The sequence below is a fragment of the Perca fluviatilis genome, chromosome 12 (genome assembly GCF_010015445.1).
Source record: "Perca fluviatilis chromosome 12, GENO_Pfluv_1.0, whole genome shotgun sequence".
In the NCBI taxonomy this organism is placed as follows: domain Eukaryota; kingdom Metazoa; phylum Chordata; class Actinopteri; order Perciformes; family Percidae; genus Perca; species Perca fluviatilis.
The window spans coordinates 8,689,789-8,699,683 of NC_053123.1; positions in this window are offsets into that span (position 1 = coordinate 8,689,789).

The window sequence follows — 9,895 nt, forward strand, 5'->3', positions numbered from 1 at the left end:
ATGGGACAAGCTGCACCTATGGATTTCAACTTTCAAACATGTCCAGTACTGTGAGCACTGCAGCATAATGCGTATCTATCACATTATGCACGCCCACAACATTATGCACACATAAACATTATACGTAGGTGCCACACACATCCAGCAGTGTTGTGTTGTTTAAGTTTAAACAAATTCAAACAAAAGAGATGGACTTACCACACATGGGATCAATCACTTAAGAGTTGCTCTCCTCGTCTGCTTGGATGCGGCCTTTTTTTTTCCTTTTTCTTTCTTAAGAGTATATAACTCAAATTTCCCCAAAAAAAAAAAAAAAAAAAAACTTCTTTAGGCCGCGATCAGACAGAGCGTGTTTGCAAGTTGCAAAACACCGGCGCACTGATCAGACCAGTTGCGTCTTTTTCTTATTCTTGCTAGGCAACCATTGAATCATCGTCCTCAGCCAGACGCTATTTGGCTGTGGAGTTAAATGACGTTAACCGCTTTTTCCACTTTGAGTTGAAGTTTTTTCAACTCGAGGCGTTTAGGTTGCTCGGGCAAAAGAAAGCCAAGAAGCTAAGCAACGCAAAAGCAGATAGGAAATCGCTTCACTCTTATTGAAAACAATGTACGCGCTCTGTCTGATTGGGGCCTTACTCTGCACTGTCCTATGAAATCTGAGAGATAGATATATTCACAAGACATTTGTGTATATGTTGCTGTCAGCTGCAGCCTACACCAATGACCTCATGAGCAACTTCAGAGGTTTCAAACGGTTGCTTGCTAAAATGCTTCCTCCTACTGTACTCATGAACCTAAGTGAGGATCAAAAATAGGCTGGTGAAGTCAATGGAGAGGTAGACTGTTCATATATTTTCTGTTGTTTACTAAATGAGCAGTTTATGTTTGATGTTCTGTGTTCACAGAGAATGCAGGAGGACAGGATGATGGATGGACAGAAATAGGCTTTGTAGTACTGTGGTCGCTGTTCCTTTTTTTTTCTTATAGCCTACCTTTACTACAATTTGGAACTCAACTTTATAGTTAGATTAGCAAAACTGGATTTTGAGAATATTTCTTGAAAACATCTACAAAGCAGATGTTTTAATAGCTAGCAGTCTCTTTCGTCTTTGCCTTTGCTGTTGCATTGCTACATTTATTTGCACTATTCATTGCCTACTACCCAAGTGTTTTCTCCCTGTGTCTTGAGACAGGCCACAGTTTAGACCTCTGAGTGCAGAGCGTGAGACTGGTCTGATTTAACTGCTTAATGCGACCGACAAGATAGATTGGTGCTGCGTGGTCAACAGACACAACCATGCACCATAGAATATGTGCTTGGTAATTTGTTTTTTCCATGTTGTTCTCCACATCGACCATGCCGACGTGGAAAAGATAGGAGGGTGGAGCAAATCGTAACGTATTTGAAACCACAATTTCGGAGATTTGTATTCATTTATTATTTGACCACCAGAAAACTCAGACCAGAAAATCTACTTTTTTTGGGCAGTTCTTGTTGGGGTCCCATCTCCCAGACAGCATGTTGGCAGATTGAAATGTTGCTTGAGGTTCCGCTGGGAAATTGCCAAAAAAAAGACTGAAATACACCAGAGGCACTTGGGAACAGGAGGAATTGAATTCTGACACACATACAGAGCACTGAAAATAACATGTATTAACAGTGGACATCTGTGAATGACATTATGGCATCTGTTATTAACCTGTGGGGAAATCAGGAGAACGCAAATGGGAGATTCTGTTGTCAGTCACTCATGCGTCTTATTTCTTCACATTTTCCGTCTGCTTTTTTAAAAATCTCCAGCATTTATCCATTTCAGACTTCACAGCTGGTGACAGGATGAACCGTGGCTGCAGGGTACTTTCAAATGAAACGGTATTCTCAATTGAGCGCAGTAATGTTTAATCTTAATGTCATCATGGAGGAACTTCTTTTATACAATTGGCTCACAATAGTGGTCCTAGATCGCACTGTGAGACACGTTCAGCCACGGCCAGTTAAGTGCTTTTGTGACAAAAACAAAATCCTGCTGCAAAGTTGTGTCAGAAAAACAAAATTCACACAATGTGACTGCTGCAACAACCCACATCTGTCAAACCAACCAATCAGAATGTGAAAAGAAATGACAGAATACATTGGCGCAATATTTTGTTTGCACCATAAATTTACATGATCAACATTGTCGCACCATATAAAGGCTCCTTTACACACACGCATGTGTGCAGCCCTGTGAAACCAGTTTATGTCCATATTAAATTATTTATTAGTAAAATAAGATGAAAATCATGCAATATCATTGAAAGCACCAGAACACCCCTTACTACCTGACTAACCCATACAACCACATATGACCCACAGGAGCATTTCCTTAATTAGCGCCCCTATTACTAATCAACACGTCCTCATACCGAAACGCATCAGTCTCAGTTTTAAACACGTGGCTAAGTTTGTGAAATCATCACAGTTTGGTAAGGTTAAGACAACAAAACTACTTGGTTAGATTTGGGAAAAGACCATGATTTATATTTGTGATGTAACTTTTAGTTTATTTAGTTCATTTTGAACATGTTAAAATGAAAAACAGTTATGTTTGTAAGTATGTGACGTATTAGTCTCGCTTTGCCGGATCATCCATACGCTGCGGAGCGGAGGAGGGTCTGGCTAGTCCACACAGCATTACGCGATAAAAAACGTGCTCTGGTTTATTGTCATTTCTTTAAACCAATCACAATCGTCTTGGGCGGCGCTGAGCTCCGCACGGAGCAGCTGCAAAATAGTTGTGCAAGAGAAAACTCAGATAGGACAGATAGTCTAGCTAGCTGTTTCAATTTACCCTGCAGAGATCTGAGTCCATAGTATATATATATATATGTATAGTCCATAAAACCATAACATTCCAACACAAAGAAAGCCGAAGGAAACGGACATTGGCGAAAATACATGCATCCGGCGGAATTTCCTGCAGCACCGGAGCAATCCCGGAAGTGGAACGTCAAGGAAATAGACTAGTGACGTAGTTGCGTTTGTGAGGTAACATTGTTACATTGTAACTTATTCACATAAGTTAAAATAAGTCAAACGTTGACTTTTGGTTTCACATGGGACACAAAGAGCGGTCTCCTGGGTTTGTCTGACCCATCCTTTCTCCTCCTGCTAAATGGGCCATGTCACGTATTATTTCAGACGGTAAAAATAGCATATAATATTAACCATGAGATTTGAACTATAAAAGGAGAGAGACAGAGAAAGAGAAGGTTCCTCACATCTTTCCTGCCCCTTCTTTTTCTTCGGGTCACTTTCATGTCATGAAAGTTATATACTTCTCCAAAGAGGAGCTTCCGTTTACTCTGTCTTTCCTGATATAAACAGACCTGCTCTTGATGATCTACAGCTGTGACATACTGTACAATAGCAACAGAGTGACTCTGAGAGGGGGGAAACACACAAGGCGGGATGTTCGTGATCTGTGTATCATTCTTCAAGATGCATTTATTTCAGATAAAACTTAACAGCCGAATAAAGCCCTCGGTGTGTGTTTACCGTGCGGTATCTGGTACAGGACCGAGCTTCTGTCTGCAGTTCAGTCCCTCTACTTAGAAGCAAGTAAAAGAAAATGCGCGTGAGTGTGGGTGTCCTCGTTACTATCAGGTGGTGCCATCGTATCTTCCAAGCCACAGTAAACGCTTTCACCAGGTCACTCTCACGCTCGGAGGCAGAGGAACACAGATCCCCTTGGCTGCAGAGGCGAACGGAGAGAAAACTAGCCTGTACTGACAGCAGGAATCAGAAACCAAATCATTCAAATTGCCTAAGAAAAAGCATTGCCTAAACATATATGATCTCATCTTTGTAATGTAGCTAACATCGTCTATAATGTGTAAACTAAATATTTGGAAGCATTTATATGTGAAATAAACTAAAACGACGCCAGTTCCTCCCTTATACTGAACAGGTGAGAAAAATCCAGCGCTCTTGTTCTTCTTCTCTTCTTTTCCGTGTGCATACTGAGGGTTTGGGACTAAAATGTAAATTAAATAATCAACATTTAATTTTACATTTAAGTGTTATGTACTTTTAATGTTGAAATTACAATAATACGTTTGACTTCATTAATTTGTCTTCCTCTTGCTCCATCTCACATGCACCACCCTGCAGCAGAATCACTCTGTTGCAAGCCAGTTAATTATTATTATTATTATTATTATTATTATTATTATTATTATTATTATTATTATTATTATTATTATTATTATTATTATTATATTAAATTATGCTGCCAGTGGCAAAGGGTTTAAAGATTTGGTCTATGTGCAAGTGATGGTTGGCTACATTTCCTTTTCCAATTTATATACCTCTTATAAATGTTTGCATGTTTTACACTGGAGAGTAAATAGGGTGATTAAGAAAATATTTTAGTTTTCAGCTTAAAGGCTGCAATTAACCGAGCAATAAAGAAATAAAGGGAACAATTATATATAATGCTAAGAAGTAGAGATAAAGTGTCAGTGTGAGTGACCTAGATACATCAGACAGAGTTGACAAGTTCTGTGTGTGTCGACTCTGGAGATTCTCCACGCTTTGAAAAACTTTCAGACCTAATCCTGTGATGAGAGAGATCTCTTTCAAGAATTGTTTGAATGCAAATGAATACCAGTAGTAGCCGATAACTAATTTCAACTGGGAAAGGTACATTTTTACGTACTCGTAGTTTTTCTGCAGCACACACGATAAACTTTAGAAAAGAAACTGCAGTTAATGGTTTGTGCAGTTATTAACAGCCTTTTCCTGATAAGGATTACCATACATCACCTTTTCAGAAGAGCTTAGAAATATGAATGTGGTGAAGAAGTTGCTGTAAAAACGTTAAAGTATAATCGGATGATGGTTATGTGCTGTATACAATGAATAAATAAAATGAATTACTTTTTGCATATTCCTTTTTAAGCTGTACTGTTGGTTTCAGTGTTTGTTCTTCTTCTAAAGCCTCCGTAGCTTTACAGACGAAGATTCAGCAGGAGTCAGGAATATCACTTGTTTGACTGTTGTACCACACTGAAATAACCATGTCATATTAATATCACTCAATCAATCTTGCTTGTCCACATAGTTGTTCATAGACATAGATCATGGCTGACAGCTATCTTTGTTGTGCTTGTGTTTACTCTGATATTTTCATTTTAAAACTTTGACCTGCAAGGCTAGCAGAGTCAGCAGGAGACTGGTGATGAGCGACTTGTAGTCTTGAGATGGCCTCAGAGATGGTCTTGCTAGCTTAAGCTCATCTTCTTCCTCTGCGTTTACTCTTCACCGGCCAGCTGGATAGCTAGCCCAGGCTAACAGAGAGGGCAGGAGTTTAGCAGAGTCGGCAGGAGACGGGCAAGTTGATTTCCAATCCCGATGAGTGACTCATAGCCACATTGGGGGCCACGTGCCATCACACCACAACGTCAACCCCATAAAACACAACTAATATTGGTCAAATAAACAATTCAGCATACATTTGGTGGAGCTGACATTGACGCGACTGGAGAGGGCTGCACCTTCTAGTACAAGATTTAATTTATCGGAACAGCAAAACAAGCAAAAATACTTTGAGGCAAATATTTTGGACTTTTTGCATCTTTGAGCCTGATCTCTCTGACCTCAACCCACTCACTGTCCTTGGTTATTATAGAATAATTAACAGTTTGGTGCATCATTGCTGCTGTCACAATATCTGATGCCCTTGCAGTCATGTGAGGCTTCAGCATCTGAATGTCCTCAGGTTGCCTTTCTCCCTCAAATAATTCCCCAGGGAGAGTCCAATCTTTAATAAAAGGAGTTAGCGTAGGTTGAAAAGGTTATGGCTGACAGCAAACTCATATTGTTTTAATGTAGCATTTTTTCGTAGCATGGTTTTTTAGCATCATATGTCACTGATTCTTGGGAATTTGGATAAAACAGGTTTTAATTTTGAAAATAAAAAGTTAGTTAAATTACAAAATCTGAAGGTATATCATTATAGACCAAAGTGTTGGCTGTTCAGCAATGTACTGGCGCAATCTACTTTATTTTGTATTTGGTTTTCTAGTTTTTACTTTGTTTTGTCTATTGTTTGTACATCGTCTTTTAAATGTACTTTTGTTTTATTTTATACTGTTTCCATACAATTTCCTTTTTAGCCTAAATAAAAAAAATTAATGTTTTTTTATTTAACAAACATATATTTGTATTAAAAGAGACTTTTACTTTAATAACTCAACAGCACTGAAGAAACATATTGTAAGCATATTCATTTAAAACCAATAAAACTCCCTCTGACGGTGGTGACTTTAAAACTGACGGTGGTGACACTAATCTGGTGACAGTGGCCTCATAACAACATACAATTCCAAAATGTATACCACACAAGATGGCTTCTTGCTTAACAACTTCATTTAACTATTGGGTCCAAAAAATAACAATCCTGAGCATGCATATCATGTGAAAGAGTAGGTTTTTGTCACCACCGTCAGACATCACCACCGTCAGGTTTTTTGTGACGTACAGTCTGACGGTGGTGACAAAAACCTCCAAATGGTCCTTAACGGGGGCTAGAATATAATTGTTGATCACAATAAATACGGGCTCATGGCTGTGGTTCGGCCGCAGCCTCAAGGCCGAACCACAGCTGTGAGGATATCCACGAAAACCTGACGGTGGTGACGTCTGACGGTGGGGACAAAAACCTACTCTTTCACATGATATGCATGAGTTGTTCACATTAGCCATCTTGTTTCCCCTCTATTGCTAGCTACTTCAGACCTCTTCTTAAAAAGTATACATTTATGTCATAATCTAATATTTTTTATACAAAAGAGACGGTGTTGACATGTTATGGTGGTGACAGTAGCAGTGTCCAAAAATATGAACAAGTTTAAGAGAAAATAGCAAATTTAAGGGAGCTTGAGTGATCTTGAAGCATGCAGTAGAGCTGAAGGTTTGAAAATGGGGTCCTCAGGAATGTAGTTGACCTTTTTAGTTGCCTGACTTTATTGCTTTTTATAAATATCTGACGGTGGTGACGAATATGGGGGGAAAATTTTAAAAAAAAAAAAAAAAAAAAAAAAAAAATTTTTAAAAAAAAAAATTTGAAAAAATAATAATTATATTTTATTTTTTTAATCAAGTTGAAATGATTATCTCCTATCCGAGGACAACTGATTTTTGTAGGCAATGGGCCGGCAAATAATCATTAAATTAATAAAAATTAAAAATTAAACTATAAAAGAACTTTACATATGTGCAAAGGGCCCTTTGATTATAACCTTGATTCTTTTTATTCATGAAAATGTTATTAATTTCCAACATGAATTGGCACTTTTCTTAGTGGGACATGTTTTTGCCAAAGTTTCAAGAATCAGTGATGTTCTATTTGTTATTAACCTATCATTTGTGCTAATGAAAAAATGTCACGGCCAAAAAATGTCAGCACCCAAAGCCTTGAAGTGATCTATATACCATAGGACTTTGAATTGATTTGGAATTTGTTACTTTTGTAAGTATGGTCAGCTGTCCAATGTATACTTTATTTATCCTGCAAGGGGAAATTACAATGTTTGTAATGTCCAAAAGAATATTTAGAATTATTTCAATGTTTACCGTGTGTCATGGACGATGATTACTTGACTGGCAGGTTAATCAGACAAGGCTAACTGAAACAGAGGATGTTAAAACATGCTAGAAAGAGTACCGACTTAGGCAAACACGTGGAGCCACCGTTTATTGGAAGCTGTAAGCAGACTGTATGATTTGGCACACAGTAGCCTATTGATAGAATTGTAAATGCATTGATTATTAATATGGACAGTGTGATCTTGTTTTCTTTCAGTCCTCGAAGCATGCCCGAGGGCCCGGCCTCGAATGTCAGGAAAAGACACTTATTGACTGACCTGCCCTCTTTTCACAATGTTCTGTTGTAGACTATCCTGCCTAAGTTTGTGGACTTTATGAACCACACATATTAGGAAATGTTCTCCCATTGAAGCTTAAAACTGATAGCTAGCTAATTAGCTTGCAAGCAACTTAACCTTTGTCAACAAAATACATAAGCTAGCATGTTAGCTAACATTAACGACTGCCTCCATTAATTGACCGTAAAACTATTCTAGGTGCTTAGCAAATATCATGTTAGCAGTAATTTTATCTCCATGACCTAAGTCAATCGAATGTCCATTTATATTCTGTTTTCAGTTATATGATTCTATCAGGGCTGTCAACTCTCAAGCATCGACCGTAGACTCACGCCACTGACACTTTTTGAACGCTCTCATGCCACAGACTCGAGTAAAAGTTATCTGAATAACAGATTGACATATCAATGCTCTTTCTACCTCTGTATTCGATGGTGGCCATGGTGAGCCTAGAGGGAAAAGGCTGCACACAGCATTTTCTTTTATTATTATATAATAGTGCAAGGACTAACACTTTGACAAAGTATGCATCTTTTTCAGAGTAAAACTGTCACGGCCCAAACACAGTGCAAACAACTGCTCTTGACAAGATACACTCATTAAATTTCCATGCGGCAGGCTGTGTAGGGTTACATGGTACTTTCCTTAAAGTTAAATGTAGCCTACAAATCGGCCGGTTAATGAGAGTCCTACTAACCCTTGCTAGACCAATGCTACGACAGAGCTGCAGAATTAAACTAAAGGCCCTGACACACCAACCAGATTATCGCCCGACGGACAGTCTGGCGAGGTCAGTGACTCAAGTCTGTTCGGTGTGTTCCGTGCCGTTGTCAGTTGGAGGAGCCGTCGGCCTTCATTTGGGCCAATTTGACATGTTGAATCGGAAGGCGGGCAGTCGGACTCAATGGCCAATCTAATTGGTGGAGCGCTAACCCGGTAATGACGAGCGGGATGAACCAGACTAGAGTCTCTCAAAATCTGATGAAAATCTTTTAAACTGACCTTTGTCGATCTGAAATGAAGACATATTTAGCAACTGCATGGCCTATTTCTCGCTTAAAGCGCCCATATTATGCTCATTTTCAGGTTCATAACTGTATTTTAAGGTTTTACCAGAATAGGTTTACATGGTTTAATTTTCAAAAAACACCATATTTTAGTTGTACTGCACAGCTCTCTCTCACTGCTGTAGATCCTCTTTTCACCTGGTTTCTGTTTTAGCTACAGAGTGAGACCTCTTTTCATCTTCTTCTTCTGTACTATCTTTGATTGCACTCGCACATGCTCAGTAGCTCAGATTTAGAGCATGTCAGCTAGCTAACTCTAGAGACAGTAAAAGAAAGCCTGTTTCTCCAACTTTGGTCAGTTACAAGGCAGGATTAGCTGGGAGACTTCTAAATGAGGGCACACATGTAAGTAGTTCTTTTGTAGATTATGGTGAACTTGTGTGTGTTGTAGCAGTGCTTTGCTATTGAGAACAACGTAGCATGCTAGCGTTAGCGTTAGCTGGCTAAAGCTAGCATTAGCCGGCTAACGCTAACGCTACGAGCTAACGGTTGTGGTTAGCCAGCTCATTTCGGACTGTGACGTCACAGTCCGAGGCCGATTTTGATCACCTCACTAGGAGACTGAAAGCAGGACACATTCAGAAACCTGTATCTCACTCAAAACAGCATGGATGGATTTTTTTCAAAGTTTGTATGTGTGTGGAAGCACCAGAGACACAAAAGAACACCCCAAATCCCAGAAAAAGTGTTTTTTCATAATATGGGCACTTTAAAATGTTTTCAGAAACAGTTTCAGTGAACTATCTTAGATTGTTTTCCGAACGAGCCGCCATTATGCTCGGTTGTAAAATCCGGGAGCAGCCAGACCCACGTGACGCGTTCGTCCAATCAGCTGCCGGTTTTCATTTTTTGGATAACAACACAGATTAGCGGCGTCTGCTGTTATGGAGATGTATTAC